Genomic DNA, 19,586 nt, shown 5'->3' with positions numbered 1-19,586 from the left:
TTTTTTACAAGAGAACAGATAAATAATGCATTCTTTACTATCTTGTATGCATCAAGGGTGGAGCACCCTGAGTACCACTGTGAATAGATGGTTGTTTGTCGTACAGTGAATCACTGGAAAACCTACAGTAGATCAGGAAAAAATAATGACGCTGGCAGGAACACTACACATACATCCCCACTCTATACATATTCCACAATGTGAAGTAGCCAATCATTTTAGTGCGAGTGTCTTGTCTTTGAGTGGTTCCTATTGTTTTTTTTATCAAAGACACTGGACAGGTGCAGTGAAATGTGTTGTTTTACGGGGTCAGCCATAGTAGTATGGTGCCGCAAATTAGGGTTAAGTGCCTTGCTCAAGGGCACATCGACAGATTTTTCACCTTGTTGGCTCAGGTATTCGAACCAGCGACCTTTCAGTTACTGGCCCAATGCTCTAAACGCTAGTGCTTCACCTAACTGGATCCGAGAGGTTAGCCTTGTTGGAACAGTCAAGATTTTAGTTTTTAATAAAAATTGACAAAAATTCCCCATCAATCCCCCAGGTAATTCAAGAGAATGATCCTAGATTTTAGAAGTAAAGGTAGAAGTACAACTATGCACAGGTAGCTCCTTAAAACACAGCAAAACATAAGACGTGCGCTCTTGCCACTAAGATGACACTAAGTCTTTCAAGAGGGAGGGAAAAGCTGTATTTCGGCAAGGCTAACTGTTGAGATCCTATTATGTGAAACAACAACAAATGAGTCACTTTGTGTTAAGGGTGTGGAGAGACAAGAGTCCAGGTGGACGACAGGGAATGGAAGTGTTGACATACATCCATTAGTAATACAAGCTCCCTTTTAGCATATCTACCTGTTTGCTCATCTTTACTGCAACGCCAACGACGTCGGTTCAATTTCTGCTGGTGCCACCCGTGTGTAAAATGTATGCACGGATGACTGTAAGTCACTTTGGATAAAAGCGTCTGCCAAATGACATATATTACTGACAGACAATAGCATACATGCTACATTTTCATTGTGCTAAACATGCTACATGCTAAAGCACTTTGTGCTCTTATACAAGCAGTAGGATTTCAATGGGTCTCCTATAAAGGTTTCCCACTCTCATGCCGACCAATAAAACATGCCTGTGGCTTTTCATTGCACTGTGCTCCTGCCTCCCCGATTCTATTAATTTCATCTGGTCATATACAAGCAAGAGAGAGTGGGTAATATATTATTGTGAAAGGAAAACATTAGCAAATTATATTAATTCTGGCAAGAGGGGCTGGTAGTAACATGAATCTTTTGGTCTATTTCAAGAGGTCATCATGCGTCCACTCCACTAATCCAGTTAATGAGCCTCAAACATAGTATGAACTTAATTATAGGCTTGGCTCAGGTTCTTTACACCCACCATAACACAGCAGTAAAAAAAATAATCCTCCACACACACACACACATATGCACGCAAATGTGCACATGCACACATGTGTAGTTGCACACACACACTGATACACACAATATTGTCCAATTATAATTTCAATTTCCTCTCCGTGGAGGATTGGTTGATACCATTTCAAATGCATGCAGCCAAATTTGATATACAAACAACTCCAGTTAACTACAATACATAAAGTTATCGTTTGAGCCACAAAGTCATAAAATCTGATTTTAAACCTAACCCTAACCTTAACCACACTGCTAGCCCTAATGCCTAACCCCAACCTTATATTAAGACCAAAAAGCTAATTTTTGTTTTCATTAACTTTTACAATATAGCCAATTTGGACTTTGCAGCTGGCCTATCTAAGGGGAAACCTCTCAGTTCTGCCTCCAGGACCAGATTCATGACAATAAATGTCAACCTGAATGCAATAACGGAGATCAAGTTGTTTTTGGTACAAAAATGTAGTGAGAGTGTTGACAAAGTGACAAAAAAAGGAATCTCAGGAACATCTGGTACAGTCAGTCCCTTGAGTATACCTCTTTAAAATGAACAGCACACATAGAATATTGACATCCATGAATGTAGAAATGACAGGGGATTTGTAAATATCCCCAGGCCTTTTCACAGTAAATGTGTCTTTTGACTCATGCTCGAGAATAAAACCCATTGAGGTTTTCTTTGAGTGCATGGCATGTTCCTTTCACATCCCTGGCCTGTCACTGTATTTATCCAACAGCCCTTTGTGAACAACCTTGCAGTACAGTCATAAGTAGCTGGCCTCTAATGTGCTCGAGCTCACCGGAACTTCAGACAGTAATGTTAATCATTACTCTGACCAAATGCTTTGTTCCTGGCATTGAGAAACAGACACAAAAAAAAACAGACACAAAAAAAACATCTGTGCAGCAAAATGCACTAGTGCTCCGCATACTGTTTCAATGAAAAGAACTTGCAAAATAACACATGGTTTAACACATGTAGGTCCCAAGGTGACTTTTCTAGAGTGATATTTCCACTGCCTAAGGTACTCTTAGCATTTCTAATTACCCCATGAATGCAGCCTCGGTGTGCACTGCGTGTGACATTATGTTTCAAATAAAGCATTGCCGTTCACCCTCCACAGAGCCTGCAGAAGCTTCTCAGCACGTTTTGATGAAACACGTCTGGTTCGGTGACTGTAAATGTAACAAAAGTAATTTAAAATTCAAAATATTTTGCCACAATGAAAGCTCAAATGCATCATTAAGTCATTTGTCGCATGCTTTCCAGCCGTCACTGTCTTCAGGGGAAGCCATGGATGTTTAACTTCTGAAAGCGAAAACAAAGTAGATTTTTGACAAGTGGCTTGCAACGCCATATGAGATTGGATAAATGTAACAAAATAAAATGATAGAGCGACATCGGCGGAATGCTATTTTAGTTGAAAGCAAGTCAATTTGTTGAGAAACAGTTTGAAAATTGTTAAGAAAAATAAATGATGCATGAAAAACCAACAGCAGCTGCAGGGTTTTCATGTGCTACTTTCATGATTGAATTGTCACGGGATGGCTTTGAGTCGAACACAATCAAGGACTCCCACAGAAGCTACAGTGGAGGGGAACCTCCCATAAGGCCGGCACTCTCTCCTTTTGACAGAACATATTTGACTTCTGCTGTGTGGTTCGGAGGACTGACAATAGGAACACTTTTAAAGCGTTTCGACAGGTGTTGCACATCTCTGCATGTGGGCAGTGGTGTTCCCCCCTCCCCCCCCTCCCCCTGAGTCAAACGATGCTGCAAAGTCCTGTCATGTCGATCAAAGTAATTTGTACCCTGTGGCCTTGGCTACAGTGAGGGAAAAAAGTATTTGATCCCCTGCTGATTTTGTACGTTTGCCCACTGACAAAGAAATGATCAGTCTATAATTTTAATGGTAGGTTTATTTGAACAGTGAGAAACAGAATAACAACAAAAAAAACAAAAATGTTATAAATTGATTTGCATTTTAATGAGGGAAATAAGTATTTGACCCCCTCTCAATCAGAGAGATTTCTGGCTCCCAGGTGTCTTTTATACAGGTAATGAGCTGAGATTAGGAGCACACTCTTAAAGGGAGTGCTCCTAATCTCAGTTTGTTACCTGTATAAAAGACACCTGTCCACAGAAGCAATCAATCAATCAGATTCCAAACTCTCCACCATGGCCAAGACCAAAGAGCTCTCCAAGGATGTCAGGGACAAGATTGTAGACCTACACAAGGCTGGAATGGGCTACAACACCATCGCCAAGCAGCCTGGTGAGAAGGTGACAACAGTTGGTGCGATTATTCGCAAATGGAAGAAACACAAAAGTACTGTCAATCTCCCTCGGCCTGGGGCTCCATGCAAGATCTCACCTCGTGAAGTTGCAATGATCATGAGAACGGTGAGGAATCAGCCCAGAACTACATGGGAGGATCTTGTCAATGATCTCAAGACAGCTGGGACCATAGTCACCAAGAAAACAATTGGTAACACACTACGCCGTGAAGGACTGAAATCCTGCAGCGCCCGCAAGGTCCCCCTGCTCAAGAAAGCACATATACATGCCCGTCTGAAGTTTGCCAATGAACATCTGAATGATTCAGAGGAGAACTGGGTGAAAGTGTTATGGTCAGATGAGACCAAAATGGAGCTCTTTGGCATCAACTCAACTCGCCGTGTTTGGAGGAGGAGGAATGCTGCCTATGACCCCAAGAACACCATCCCCACCGTCAAACATGGAGGTGGAAACATTATGCTTTGGGGGTGTTTTTCTGCTAAGGGGACAGGACAACTTCACTGCATCAAAGGGACGATAGACGAGGCCCTGTACCGTCAAATCTTGGGTGACAACCTCCTTCCCTCAGCCAGGGCATTGAAAATGGGTCGTGGATGGGTATTCCAGCATGACAATGACCCAAAACACACGGCCAAGGCAACAAAGGAGTGGCTCAAGAAGAAGCACATTAAGTGGCCTAGCCAGACTCCAGACCTTAATCCCATAGAAAATCTGTGGAGGGAGCTGAAGGTTCGAGTTGCCAAACGTCAGCCTCGAAACCTTAATGACTTGGAGAAGATCTGCAAAGAGGAGTGGGACAAAATCCCTCCTGAGATGTTTGCAAACCTGGTGGCCAACTACAAGAAACGTCTGACCTCTGTGATTGCCAACAAGGGTTTTGCCACCAAGTACTAAGTCATGTTTTGTAGAGGAGTCATATACTTATTTCCCCTCATTAAAATGCAAATCAATTTATAACATTTTTGACATACGTTTTTCTGGATTTTTTTGTTGTTATTCTCTCACTGTTCAAATAAACCTACCATTAAAATTATAGACTGATCACTTCTTTGTCAATGGGCAAACGTACAAAATCAGCAGGGGATCAAATACTTTTTTCCCTCACTGTACCTACTGCATGCCCTCTATAAGAGAGGTAGCAACAGCAATTTGTTCCTACATGTGGTACATTGCTTTCACTATTCTCTGTCTTCCTGTAATCTTCCTGTAATCAATAATGTATTTTAATCAACAATATCATGCCAATAATGTGTTTTAATCAACAATATCATGCCAATAATGTGTTTTAATCAACAATATCATGCCAATGTGTTTTAATTAACAATATCATGCCAATAATGTGTTTTAATTAACAATATCATGCCAATAATGTGTTTTAATTAACAATATCATCCCAATAATGTGTTATCTTAACACATACCTGTGCCAACATCCTGTATTAACTACTTCCCACTGGGTGCACACTGGTTGAATCAATGTTCTTTCCACATAATTTCAATGAAATTAAGTTGAACCAACGTGGAATAGACGTTGAATTGGCATCTGTGCCCAGTGGGTTGTGCCAATAATGTGTTTTAAACCCAAAGGATGGTTCTACTTCTAACTCAGTAGGACACCTGCTCAGTCAAGGTATTTAGAGGCCTCAGAATGACTATCCTGACGGTTTTGTCATCGTTTCAGTTTGAGGCTAATTTAGAATTTGGTTGTGTGAAGATTAATCGCTCATCTCTCCACAAGAGGAGGCAAGAAACGACAGGTAGTCACTCTAATTATCTGCCGCGGTGGGAAAACAATGCCAGTTCAATGTCAGTCATGTGAGAAATATGGGCAATGATTTATTCATTGCAACCACAACTCCTGCACATTCAAAGTGATTACCGCGAATGAGTCACTGGATAAAAAAAACCTGAATGGCATCAAAATGAATGTCTCCTCCCCCTGTTTCACTCCAAAGCTTGACAAAGCTATTGAGCTGCCCCTGAATGCAACAAAACCTTCTGCAGTGCAGTTGAGGTGAAGACCCACACACACTATATCAAGGGAAGAAGATTAGGGTAAATCCGCAATTGAATCCTGAATGAAGCTTTTCTTCTGACACGTGGCTATAGATCCTCACCTCATCCAGGGTTCTTATACCTGAAACTAGACAGAAAGGAGGCTAACTTAACTGAGACAAATATCCTCACTGGATAGACAGCAACTCTATTTACAGATAATCTGGAATTTTACGACAATTTCTCATTTAGTTTAATTTTGATCTACTTTGCAGGTGCAGGATGACCCTTCAAAATTGTTTTGCCTTATGCAATAACAGTCCCAGACACCCTATCGTGTCACCAAAGTTTGCACATCTGCAGTTCAGAATTGCTTATTGGGTCTCATGGACCATGTCTAGCTTTTTTTATGTGATACATTTTTGATTCCAAGCACCCTTTTTATTTGTTTATACAACAGGATTTAGAGTTGAGCACGTTGTATTCCTTTAGCGTGTCTAGAACTGACAGCTAATGCAGCTCTTCTATTCAGATCATGGAGTTCCTCTCATGGAGTTCCGAACACAGTGCGTCTACACCTGGATTAAAAATGTGTCTACTCTGTCCACTTTGTGTATGGATTTCCTTTTCCTGACAAGTGCTATATTCAAATGCCAGTAAGGATTAAGCAAACGGTTAGAAAAGGAAAAGATGACGATACCACATAGATAGCTAGCAAAGCTAAAGGGATAGCAAACGGGTTAGCATAAACAGCATAAATAAGTGTCCTTGAGCTCGCATTTGACTGTCAAGTGTAGAAAGGGTAATGTTAGCCATTTACCCTGAGCAGAATGTAAATCTCTATACTTACGCATTTCCAAAGATGCTATATCCACCATGTCAGGCATCTGCCTCCCCAATGGTTCATCTGCCTCCCCGTGGTCCTCTGTAGCTCAGCTGGTAGAGCACGGCGTTTGTAACGCCAAGGTAGTGGGTTCGATCCCCGGGACCACCCATACACAAAAAATAAACATGTATGCACGTATGACTGTAAGTCGCTTTGGATAAAAGCGTCTGCTAAATGGCATATTATTATTATATTATAATTCATTTGGTCTCCCAGCTCTACACGATTAAGCCAGAGCCTATGAGACAGCCTATAGTAACAGGCTATGGCAGATCTTCATAGGCAATGTGTGTATGTGTTGGACAGCGTTGACCTTAATCGCCAATGCAATGTCTGAGCTGACTTCACTGCCGTAACTTTACCTGGCTGCCGTTTTCAGAACCGTAATGCTGGGTGACAGTGTGGGTTAGTGTGCCAGTGTTGAGCGTTTCCTACCAACATGTGCCCACTGACCTGCCCCAGCTCAGCTCACAGCTTTAGGGAGAGACCGACACAAACAAATTAGGCCTGATAGAGGGAATTCACTGTAGCTGTAACATAGGCATGTGCATGACATTCTTCATGAATTTTTTCTCTTGCACACACTATTATGCAACACGCAGCAAACTGCCATATACTGTACTTTCAGAATGTCTCATTACAGAGCACTAATACCAAGTTTGCAGACATGGACAAATGGTGGTGGTGGTGGTGGTGGTGGTGGTAGTAGTAGTAGTAGTAGGTTGAAACCATTATTTGAGAGCTACTCTGAACATCAGTCTGACTTGCTTACAAAAACATATTTGAGAGCTTCATATTCTTGTCATTTGCAAGTGGTTGTCACCAACCTTATCTCTATTTGGCTGGCTTCAGATAACTGATTAGAATATGACAGTATGGCAATGATTGAAGACTCACCCTTCCTAAAGGTCGGTGATCCATCATTCTGTCCTGCTCCCTAATGGTAAACGTGGGGCTGTAGTATGTAGTTTGGGTTGAAAAATACAAATGACGTATCAGAAGTACATTTACGTTACATTTTACATTTAGCAGACGCTCTTATCCAGAGCGACTAACAGGAGCAATTAGGGTTATGTGCCTTGCTCAAGGGCACATTGACCAGTGATCTTTCGGTTACTGGCCCAGCGCTCTTAACCGCTAGGCTACCTGCCACTCTACTTGCACATGCATTCACAATTCCCAGCCAACTCCATCATAGGACGACATTTGGAAGCATTGGATTCTCAGAAGTAACAGGAAATGCCCCAGTCCACTACAACATGTCTCTTTAAGGGATAGCTGCCAGGCTATACAGTTGACAAATTCACAAAGGCTCAAATTATGTTATATTTCAACTACAAAGAAGCATGTACCCTACATGTTATTTCCTTTTCTGAGACCATCTTGTTCTTAACTGTCTTTTCCTCACATAATGCTTTTTTCTTCCAAAACACTGCTTTTTTGATAGGTCAGTCTGCCCTAGCCCTGAGTTATGGTGGTTTGATGATGAACAGTACATGTTACCAAAATCAACCGGTAGAAGAAGTTGAAGGACAGGGCGTAGCCGCCAGTAGAAGCAATCATTGGAGGCTTTACTTAAACATGCTGCGAGCTGTCACTAAACTAGGGTTGATTTTTCAGGCTGCCAAAGTCAGGCAGATTGTTCAGGCTATCACTGTCACAGCCAGGAGGTTATTCTAGGGTCTCACTACTTTCCAGCAGACTGACTGGATCCTTATTAAAGTCCAATAATGCCGTGCCAAAGTAAGCAACCTTACAGAGGAGCTCTTGCCAGTTATACAATCCCATTTACCTCGGCGGGAGCCACATCCACTTAATCAGCCAGCACTCCTTTCAATCTAGGCCAAACAAAGAGTTCCAGTAATGCCTCATCCAAATGTGTTAGGATTTGATTCCTAAGGGTAAGCGAAGACACAATAAAAAGTCATGAGGGTTAATGACACTCCTGAATAACAGTGAGAGTGGGCAATTGGATACAATGTTTTCCGAGAGAGGACTCAGAGCCTGATTCATTATAAATATAATCAGGCAGCATCGCGTTAGCAATTAAAAAAGACTTAAGCCAAACACAATTAGAGGGCATTGTCATGCAAATGCTGGGAAATGTATTGTTCTCTTTGGGAACACATGTTTAATCTAATTAAAGTGAACTCTAGGTTGTTGGTCCATTGTATTTCAAAGAAAAAGAAAGCACATGAGCTATATTGGGGAGAACACACTCCAGTTTCTCATCATCAGTTATCAACTTGAGTCTTTATGAACTGTTTGTTTAATAATGGATATAGTAGTGTGTCAATACCAAGACAGCTCCAAGTGTTTAGCTATAGGAGATGTATTTGGACCAAGGTAAGCCTCCATGAGCAATGACCTCTATCAATGTTGCTACACTACATTTATTTAACTAGGCAAGTCAGTTAAGAGCAAATTGTTATTTACAATGACAGCCTACCCGGCCAAACCCTCCCCAAACCCTGACGATGCTGGGCCAATTGTGTGCCGCCCTATGGCATGACCAAATGAACGTGGACACCTGCTCATCGAACATCTCATTCCAAAATCATGGGCATTAATATGGAGTTTGTCCCCCCTTTGCTGCTATAACAACCTCCACTCTTCTGGGAAGGCTTTCCACTAGATGTTGGAACATTGCTGCGGGGTCTTGCTTCCATTCAGCCACAAGAGCATTAGTGAGATCGGGCACTAATATTGGGCGATTAAGCCTAGCTCGCAGTTGGCATTCCAATTCATCCCAAAGGTGTTCAATGGGGCTGAGGTCAGGGCTCTGTGCAGGCCAGTCATGTTCTTCCACACCGATCTCGACAAACCATTTCTGTATGGACCTCGCTTTGTGCATGGGGGCATTGTCATGCTGAAACAGGAAAGGGCTTTCCCCAAACTGCTACCACAAAGATGGAAGCACATAATTGTCTAGAATGTCATTGTATGCTGTAGCGTTAAGATTTCCCTTCACTGGAACTAAGGGGCCTAGCCCGAACCATGAAAAATAGATCCAGACCATTATTCCTCCTCCACCAAACTTTACAATTGGCACTATGCATTGGGGCAGGTAGTGTTCTCCAAAGCCAGTATCGTATATGAAGATTATGACGTTGTTAATGTTTTAAGTGGAACCGTTGATTTTAGTATCAAGAGGGAATGTTTTAGTGTAACGCCACATACAACAGACAGGAAAGTGTGTTGTAGACAGGGGATTGGACAATAAGGGAGCCACCCACATCTTGGGGAGATTATATATACTGGGGGAAAAACGAAGAAGAAGGCAGAGCGGCCATTGCAATCTGAGGCGTCGCTCTCCGGGTGGGCATGTCACCTGTAACTTATGCTGAAAGCTTGTGATACGAATAAACCTTATGATCAAAGTTCAGTATGAGCGGACTCCTTTGTTTATCAGCAATAATTGCCAGCACTTACGCGATACGACAAATGGCGCCCAACGTGGGGCTGGTCTGCATCTCTCCTCTGTTTCATTCAGCCGCCAAGCTAACTCGCTCTGAAGCCATGGCCAGAAAAGGGTGAGTTTTTTCCTCACAAGCTTTGGAGGTTGTTAGGTTGGATACTGCTTGTGTACACGGGAGGGATGTACCATTCCGACCGTAGTGTGCCTCGTGTGGCGTTATTGCTGTTGACTAGGAGTCTGTAATAATTATTCTAAAATTGTACAGCAATTGAAGGCAGATATTAACGGCAGATATTGGCAGAATAAAGACAGGAATACGTATGCATTAGGGCATTGTGGATCTGTGAAAGACCTCTAAATGGGGCGACTCCTTAGGAGTGGGCCATAAATCCTTGCAACGCGCTAGGTGTTGTCAGGTTGGTTCTGGGAACTATAAGGTGGACGGTTATATTGTAAGTTATTCTCATCTTATAGTCGACGGGGTATTTGCATGGGGTAACCGCTCATATATAATATCCATAACTTACGGCAGCATAAAGTTAGCAGGGGATAAATGGACAATGATTTAGGCACAATGCAGGGTTACTTAGGGCGTGGTAGGCCGCAGTTAGCTAAAGGCTAAGGCTAATGTTAATGCTAAATGGGGTTTCATGCTACATTGTACATAGCGGCTAATGCTAAATGCTAAGGCTAAATGCTAATTGTGTTGCGTGCTACATGCTAACGGGTGTCCTTAGAGGGCCATTGCGATGGATTAAAGCCTCTTAAAATATGTCGGTGTGTGTGGAATTCAGAGTTCTACGCAAATGTGAGCTCTGTTATGTGTAATTGTTCGATTATAAGGTATAAAATAGTGAAGCTGTAGCGTAATGCTATCGTTCTATTGTCTGGGAATCGTATCATTGAATGCATTTGCGCATGCGTTTAATTTTATGACACTACACTACAAAACGTGGGAGTTGTAGTTTATGGCACGAGATTATGAGACGTTGGGTTCCGGTACTAAACTACAACATGTTGTTTGCTAAAACTACAACACGGGATTGTGGGTAAAGGGTCATATTTCTGTGGGGTTGCGTGCTCAGGAGGAGACAGAGAAACACAAACGAGGGAACAAAGAGGAGAGATTTTAACACGAATCTTATAGTTTTAAAGCGGCTGCTGTTTGAAAATGAAACTATTTGTTGGGATGTAGTGAATTTATAAATTAGGTATATGTTGACGTAATGAATTAAATTAAATGACGGATTAAAATAAAATAAAAATGTTTTTGAGCGATCTATTTAGTCCTGAATTAAGTCTTAAAGCGAATGTGAGTGGGGGAATATTGAATATGGTTGAAATAACTCAGTGATTGCATTAACTACAAAAATCTTTCTGTGTCTCTGTTCTTTTGTCATATGAGAGGAGCAATGGAGAGAGAAAGAGAGGGGGTGCTGACGTAACGTCACGTGACGCGACAGAGGATCAAGTCAAAAAGGTTTTGGTACTGGTTTGTTACAAAATCTTCCCCTACAGGATATCTGATGTTATGACAATTTCACATAGGCTTGGCAAATACTATTTCATTAAAAATTGCATTTTGGAGGCTATGTGCATCACTTGGGTTGATTTAAGTTGTGTTGGGAATCGAGGACTGACATTATTCTGTAGAATTAAGATAATTAGGTGCTTATAGAGCAAGGGGTTATGGGAATTTTAGTGTTGTAAGGTTAGAAGGCTTTGTTTTTGGGATTGCTTTGAAGTTGACTAACTTACATTTACTTTCCTGATGGGTTGTGGTAAGATAACCACCACTAATATTAGAACATATAAATTGGTAAGATAAGATACAGAAATTAAAATTGGTTTTAATTATTCATAATTTTTAATTGATTTTTTAATTGATTTTTTATTTTAATTAGAAATGGTTTTTGAATAAAAAAATTAATTTAATTTTTTCATATTCATATTTTTATTGATTTATTTAAAAACAAAATTTGGGGGTTGTTAGGTTTATATTAATAATGAAAGGGGGGAAGCCATAGGCTATATAGTCTAAAATAAAATAATTCACGATAAAGGAATATAAAAGGGTTGTTATAATGGGGAGAAAAACGACATCAAGGCTATGAAAGTCATTACATCGGTTGATATAGTACGAAATGGTAATCCTTTAGTTAAGAGTATTGCTAGGTTATCCGGCAAATGAAACAAAAGTTGCCCTTCATTCTCAAACAAAAACTGATAAAAGATTCCAGCGATAAGATAAAGGTATAGAGAAAATGCTAAAGGAAGAAAAGGCGACAGGAAAACTAATGGCAGAAGTTAGTACACCTGTCTCACATACGGATTCAGCAATAAGACACCCACCTTATGAGAAGGAAGTAGAGCTTAGGGATGTTTATCCTCAGCTTCCAGGGATCATCCAGCAGGGTGATTATTGCATCAGAGATGAAGATGAACTAATAATAGATAGAGGACAAGCAGGAACGACGATAAAGATGAATCCAAAACTCCAGAAGGAAGAAAATGAGATGTCTGGAAGAGAAGAGTGAGGTTAAGGAAGAAGATGATGAAGATCAGAGTGATTGAGAAGAGATCATGGGTGGATATGACTCGGTGATCAGAAGGAAGTTGGCAAGAGGAAAGAAGGATACTAGAGATTTGATCTCTGATGGAAGTTGAAGGAAGAAGGATACAAGAGATTCGAGTTCAGATGAAGACAGCGATAAAGAGGAGACTAAAGGTGCTGTGTATTCAAAAGGAGTTTGTCCTACAAGGACAGGCACGGAAGAAATAGAAGAAGATATAGACCGATGCTTATCATGCCTGGATAAAGCGAATAGTTTAGAAGAAGTAACACAACTGGATGAACAACTCAAGAAGAGAAGATACAGAAGGAGAAAACCTGCTGAGAAAAGGATCCCAAGAATTGGAGGAGAAGAATACATTGAGGCCAAGCAGCTGAAGAAAAGTTAGAAGATGATGGAAGATGATATTTCGAGGACAGAACTTAGAATATAAGCTTTTGAAGAATCCTGATATGTCAACAGCAAGAAAGAACAGGATCAAGAAACTCTCAGAAAACTCAATCATACAACTGGTGGAGAAGAGAAGCTTTGGTTATGAAGAATCAGAGTGAACCAAATCAACAATCACTGTTACAGCTTCAACTGAACAATATCAAATGCAATTGTACCAGCCACCAAGGGCGGTACCAGGTGTTCCATATCCACAGCCAGTTTCTGGACAGACACAGAATTGGAGAGGAAGAGGACGAGAAGAAATAGAAGGAGGAGGAAGATTTCAGCTACACTTCCAGCAACTTTCAGAAGACTGTTATAATTATGGACAGGTTGGTTACTTTACCTGTGAGTGCAATGGGCCAGGAGGAAACAACAGAGAACATTTTTAAGGAAGATACAGGAGCCAGTCAAGATCACCTGTTCTCCAGGTGAACCCTAAGGATTCTAGAGTGCCTAGAAGATACGAAGGGGGGTGTCAGCTGATAGCACCGATTAGGGAGAAGAACAAAAATATCCAACAATTGAAGTGAAAATAAAAAGGACTATGAGAAGTGATGGTGAATAGTGGAAAAACTTATCTGTGTTCAGCCTAAAGAGGTTAAACATCTCACTATGTAAAATTAACTAATTAGGATAGGGATTTGAGGTAGTAAAACAGCTAATTACTCTTAAGGAACCAATTGAGCTCTGCTATAGAACTCAAGGAGAAATTAAAATAGACATACTAATATTAGAACATATACCTATTGCATTGTTGGGAAGAGATGCATGGTGTAAATTGAACTGTACAATAAGATGTACACTAGACGGATGTCTGGTAGAAGATTTTAAAAAGTAGGGTTTTTGGGAATCATATTTGCTTAAAAAGATAATATCATAGGAAGGATGATAATCTATTAGACTGCCTATTAGACAATTTGTCTGAAAAATAAAGTTAAAAGGGGTGACTGTTATTCTGGGTTACATTCTTACACCAAGAGATTTCAGGCTAGGCTAAAAGGTGTTTAGTCGTTTGCCAAGTCTGTGTGTAAAGAAGTCAGAAGCAGGTGGGGACTTTCCCGATCACATATTCTAAAAATTGGTGGTGAAGGGATTGTGTGAATAAATCAGTGGAAAAGGTTTTTAAAGGTTAGGAGAAAAGATTAGATTAAAATAAGTTAGGATAACTAGGTTGAAGGGACTCTACGACAGTAAGCTAAGTTTCAAAGTTAGTAGTAAGAGAGAGAACAGTGGTGAAGGACATTTTAGAGTTTAATGGGAAGATATGGTAGGAGTTTAGATCTGTTAGGAGCAGATGCATTGAGAAAGTATGTGTTGCTGAATGATAAGAGAAGATTGAGGGTGATTGAGTATCTATATTTACAGTTCCCAGCAGGGAGATCAAGGTAATTATAGGTGTATTTTTTATAATCAAAAGTTTGAAAGTCAGGGATTAGAGGTAGGACTGAGAGTGGAAAAAGTGAGACTAGTGGTGATAGATGGAAGTACAAGCAAAGAGTTCAAAGCTTTGGGGAAAATGGATGAAGTAACTAATGACATTAACACTTCAGTCTATTATAACAACAGTGAGAAGCAATTTAACTCTTTCAACATTGATAGTTATTAAAGCCATAAATATATCGCATTTGATTATAAGGGAGCCAATGGCTCCAGCACCAATTTTAGGGGAAAAATACTTATTAGGGTTAGGATGGGGACGTTCCTCCCACATGGAGAGATAATTATGGAGAAGAAGTATTGTTATCAGGACCAGGAGTAGAAGCTGTTGCACCTGGTCAAAGGAGGTATAGTTTGTAAAACAATATGAAGTGGAAGAGGGTTATGAGTGATTGTTCATTCATTTTGCGTAATGTTACAGAGAAAGATCAGGGAGAATATATGTGTACTTATCTAGTGCAAGCATTAAAATTTGTTCCGGTTAAGAATTATTGGTTAAAAGGCTATGTAGTTCGTAAAGTGACGCTTATAATGGAAGATTTGAAGTCTGTTGAAGCTTCCACAGTCACCGAAGGAGTTCAGCAGGAGTAGATTACAGTAGTCACTCCAACAGTAGATAATACACAGAGGATATCGGGAACTTTCGCACTAGAAGTAGTTAAGAGTGTTAATACATCAACTAGATCAACTACTTTAATGGTAACTTTGGAAGGGATTAATGATACGATGGCAATAGCAAATGTAGGAAGTATGACACCGACAACAACTTTTCTGAAATTAAAGGGGGTAGCAAGAAGGACTCAGGGGTTTATGGTACGAATTGGAGAGTGCTGTCAATGATAGTACGAATAGGGTTAAAATAGGAGAGCAGATAGTGGTAGAGACAATATAGATTCATCTGAAATAGTGAAGGATACTATCATGGAGGTACAGGATGAGGTCTTTGATTTTAATGACAGACAAGGAGAGGTATCTGATCAGTACCGCTCGTTAGGGAAGAGAGAAACTAAATGCATGTAGTTTGATTCTTCTGTTGTGAAAGTTAAAGATGGATGGGCAGGTAGGAATCTTTGGTTCCAGCAGTTAACTCATTCTGTAATATCAGTGAGGAATCTTGAGGGTCCATGTCTGTTGAGAATTCCAGCCAAACATTTTAGAGACGGTCGCTCGACCTCTATCAAGTATGTGTCAATCTTATGCTTTGTCATGACTGTGGTATCAGCAACAATCAGTAACCGATAAAATAATGTCGTTGTCAAAACATTTGTTTAAGCCTAGGTTTAGATGTTCTTGGTTAAATGAATTACCCTATGGGAATTTGTTAAATGGGAAGAAAAATCAGGTAACAGCAAACCCTGAAGCATTGGAGGTGAAAGCAGTGAGGGCTAAAAGTTGTTTTTGTTCTAATAAAACATATGATGGAAAGGGTATGTTTATGGGAATATCAGATTGTGATGATTATATGATAACTTTGGGTAAGCATGACCTTAAGGGTAGTAATGAGAAATATGTTACTTTTTATGTTCCAGTTAGTAAGAAGAGTGGGACTTTGATGGTTAAAAGATTAGCTTTTGCCTGACAATGTGACTATGGGGAATTTTAGAGATATTTAGAGGGTTTGTGGTGATAAAGCATATATATTCTTACCCTATGGATGGATAGGATGTTGTTACATGTCGACGTTGAAGCTTCCATATGAGGTTTTTACCATTAAAAGAGGGGTAGCACCGGACACAGATAAATCTGAAGCTAGGTTTGAAATTGGATGGAAAGAGACATGGCTACATGTCATAGTCTTCAAGCCTATCATTGAAGGATAAATCTAAGAGAGAAGGGGGGACTTTTTCCATGGTATGGTGTAACATTTGGGAAGATCATATTGATAATATTAGTTATACTTTGAGTCCAGATAGTTCAGATATTATCACTAGGGTTATATATGCATTGAAGAATATAAGGGATGCATTTGGTAGATCTGAAGGAGCGGGATGGTCAGCGAAGACTTGGTTGCAAGATCAGGTAGGCCCAGTAGGGGCAGTGATGGTTCAGATTTTAGTTGCAGCTTTGATAGCACTGTGTGTGATGTTTGTAATTTGTTACTGACCTTTGAGAAAGCTATGATATTGAGATAGGTTGGAGAGTGATGCCTGGAGACAACACTCAGATGCCGGTGTTGACTGTTCCTGATCTGGATGAAGATGGACAAGTAGAACTTGATGGATAAATATCCTTTTTGATTATTTGATCATTTTTCATTTTTTTTCCCAATATTAGTGTGATTTTTAGTATGATTTTATGAATCAAAGGGGGGAAGTGTATGAATGAATAATTATCCTAGTTCATTATTCTATCATTTAATGTGATTCATACATCATTTATATATCATTTTTATATTCTTAGTTGATATTGATGTTTAATTTGAAAGTGTTGTTTTGCAAAAGATACTGTTTGGTCTTTTCTTTTCTTCCAGAAGCATTTGGGGGAACATGTGGAGATTGAAATACTCAAACAAGGACAATATGAAGGGACAATATGAAAGGACAATGACTGGAGGAGATGAAACAAGAAAGGTGTGGAGAGATTCCGATTCCATCATCAACAATCCATTGGAAGTCGAGACTACGGGGAGATGAAGTGTAGTGGACTACATTCCAGTGTCTGCAATGAAATATAGACATGTGTAATACATAATTTGTGTCATACTCTTACGTATTAATTTTTGTAGAATGATATTTGATGTTATTGAATACATGTGGGGATCTTAGATGTTTTTGTTTATTTCGTTGATGCTTAGGGACAGGGAGTCTAGGCAGGGAGAGGTCCACTGTAGGGTCCAATGGGTTGACCAGCCTTAGAGTGGACATTTTTTGGATAGTATTTTGTTTGCAGGGGCTTACATGTGTATTTAAGTGCATCATAGTTTCAAATGCATTTACATGGTTTATGAGTTTATCTGGAGTATCTAGGTGGTTGCCTGGGGCAGAGGGACCGTGAGAGAATTTTACTGTCTTGATTGATGGATGGATTTGGAACGAAGGTTGCCGGACAGTTTTTCGCTCTCACACTCCATAAAGATTTGTTCATATTTCATAGTAATGTATTCACACTTCATAAACAGTTATTCATATTTCATAGAAAGGTATTTACACTCTAGAGAAGAATGTTTTTGGTTTAATGTTAAAGATACTCAATAAGATAAATTGTCACTTGTCATAATCCTATTCTGTTTGTTTTCGAGACTGTTTAGTCTCGAAGGGGGGAATATCGTATATGAAGATTATGACGTTGTTAATGTTTTAAGTGGAACCGGAGAGGACGTTGATTTTAGTATCAAGAGGGAATGTTTTAGTGTAACGCCACATACAACAGACAGGAAGTGTGTTGTAGACAGGGGATTGGACAATAAGGGAGCCACCCACATCTTGGGGAGATTATATATACTGGGGGCAAAACGAAGAAGAAGGCAGAGCGGCCATTGCAATCTGAGGCGTCGCTCTCCGGGTGGGCATGTCACCTGTAACTTATGCTGAAAGCTTGTGATACGAATAAACCTTATGATCAAAGTTCAGTATGAGCGGACTCCTTTGTTTATCAGCAATAATTGCCAGCACTTACGCGATACGACACCAGATTCGTCCGTCGGGCTGCCAGATGGTGAAGCGTGATTCATCATTCCAGAGAACGCGTTTCCACTGCTCCAGAGTCCAATGGTGGCAAGCTTTACACCACTCCAGCCGACGCTTGGCATTGTGCATGGTGATCTTAGGCTTGTGTGCGGCTGCTCGGCCATGGAAACCCATTTCATGAAGCTTCCGACGAACAGTTCTTGTACTGATGTTGCTTCCAGAGGCAATATGGAACTCAGTAGTGAGTGTTGCAACCGCTATGCGCCTCAGCACGTTCTGTGATCTTGTGTGGCCTACCGCTTCACGGCTGAGCCGTTGTTGCTCCTAGACGTTTTAACTTCACAATAACAGCACTTACAGTTGACCGGGGCAGCTCTAGCAGGTCAGACATTTTATGAACTGACTTGTTGGAAAGGTGGCATCCTATGACGGTGCCACGTTGAAAGTCACTGAGCTCTTCAGTAAGGCCATTCTACTGCCAATGTTTGTCTATGGAGATTGCATGGAGGTGTGCTTGATTTTATACACCTGTCAAATACAGTTTGACAGTTTAAACCCTACATGAACTACTCATGTAATTCATTACTCCCCAACACTGGATATCAACATGATCTTTACTGTGTGATTCAGGCCATTGACGTTCATCGATCACACTTGTTTTGTTGAGACGTATAGTCTCTGCATGTGAAGTGGTTAAAATCAATGTTCTGAGGATAAGTGTAGCCCTCGCACGCCGAATCCACTAATTTGAAGGGGTGTCCACATACTTGTGTATATATAGTGTATCTATCAATCTCTGGAATTATGAAACATCATGGTACCAGAGTAAATTATTATTATACACCCTGAATGATTGTCATTAGGTCTTTAAAGCAAATAATAATGTTTTGGTACTCACCAGAATACCACAACAGGTTACCAAATTCTTATGAAAAATGTCCAAAATGTTTTCAGTTGAAATAAGTGAATGATTTGGCAAAGTACAAGCCCAGCTCTATTTCCTCTCTGCGTGGAGGCTTACGTGCAAGCGGGATTTAAATCAAAGAAGTCACCCCATGTGAATTACACTGGGACTTGAAGTGTTTGTCAAACAGCATCTCCTTTTTGTGCGCTGGGGATAATATTTTTCAAAGTGTGGGCTCATCAGTACTAAAGCAGGGACATTAGGCCTTGGTAACTGATGCAATATATTTGCTCTGGTTAATAATTTGATTTTTGAAGTAGCCATTGTTTACCCAAGTGGCTGTAATGCATTCTTAGCAACTCAGATTGCCGTGTTATCAGATAATCCCCACTTGGTCGTCGTGAGAGGGCTACACTTCTCCTCAGAACGTTGATTTTAACCGCTTCACATGCAGAGACTATACGTGTCTCAACAAAACAAGTGTGATCTATGAACGTCAATGGCCTGAATCACACAGTAAAGATAATGTTGATATCCAGTGTTGGGGAGTAATGAATTACATAAGTAGTTAATGTAGGGTTT

Source organism: Coregonus lavaretus (assembly GCF_964263955.1).
Source record: "Coregonus lavaretus genome assembly, chromosome: 2".
NCBI lineage: Eukaryota > Metazoa > Chordata > Actinopteri > Salmoniformes > Salmonidae > Coregonus > Coregonus lavaretus.
The sequence above is the reverse complement of the archived record's forward strand: the minus strand, read 5'-3'. Positions refer to the sequence as shown.